This window comes from Vigna unguiculata, unplaced genomic scaffold (assembly GCF_037176805.1).
Source record: "Vigna unguiculata cultivar grain cowpea cultivar isolate G323 ecotype 2 unplaced genomic scaffold, ASM3717680v1 ptg000064l, whole genome shotgun sequence".
NCBI classification, from domain to species: Eukaryota; Viridiplantae; Streptophyta; class Magnoliopsida; order Fabales; family Fabaceae; genus Vigna; species Vigna unguiculata.
In genome coordinates, this window is record NW_028196711.1 from 84,015 (window position 1) to 85,000 (window position 986).

The window sequence follows — 986 nt, forward strand, 5'->3', positions numbered from 1 at the left end:
GAAGAAATCATGTGACGGGGGGGATTCTTATTTGTACAAATGGTACTTCGAACTTGGAACGAGTATGAAGAAATTAACGATACTTCTTTACCTTTTGAGTTGTTCTGCCGGATCGGTCGCTCAAGACCTTTGGTCTCTACCCGGACCTGATGAAAAAAATGGGATCACATCTTATGGACTCGTTGAGAAGAATTATGATCTAGTTCATGGCCTATTAGAAGTAGAAGGCGCTCTGGTGGGATCCTCACGTACAGAAAAAGATTGCAGTCAATTTGATAAGGATCGAGTGACATTGCTTCTTCGGTCCGAACCAAGGAATCCCTTAAATAGGATTCAAAATGGATCTTATTCTATCGTTGATCAGAGATTTCTCTATGAAAAATATGAATCGGAGTTTGAAGAAGGGGGAGGAGTCCTCGACCCGCAACAGATAGAGGAGGATTTTTTCAATCACATCGTTTGGGCTCCTAGAATATGGCGCCCTTGGGGCTTTCTATTTGATTGTATTGAAAGGCCCAATAATTTGGGATTTCCCTATTGGGCCAGGTCATTTCGGGACAAGCGGATCATTTATGATGAAGAGGATGAGCTTCAAGAGAATGATTCAGAGTTCTTGCAGGGTGGAACCATGCAGTACCAGACACGAGATAGATCTTCCAAAGAACAGGGCTTTTTTCGAATAAGCCAATTCATTTGGGACCCCGTGGATCCACTCTTTTTCCTATTCAAAGATCAGCCTTTTGTCTCTGTGTTTTCACATCGACAATTCTTTACAGATGAAGAGATGTCAAGGGAACTTCTTACTTCCCAAACAAATCTTCCTACATCTATATATAAACACTGGTTTATCAAGAATACGCAAGAAAAGCATTTTGAATTGTTGATTCATTGCCAGAGATGGCTTAGAATCAATAGTTCATCATCTAAAGGATTTTTCCCTTCTAATACTCTATCTGAGAGTTATCAATATTTATCAAATCTGTTCC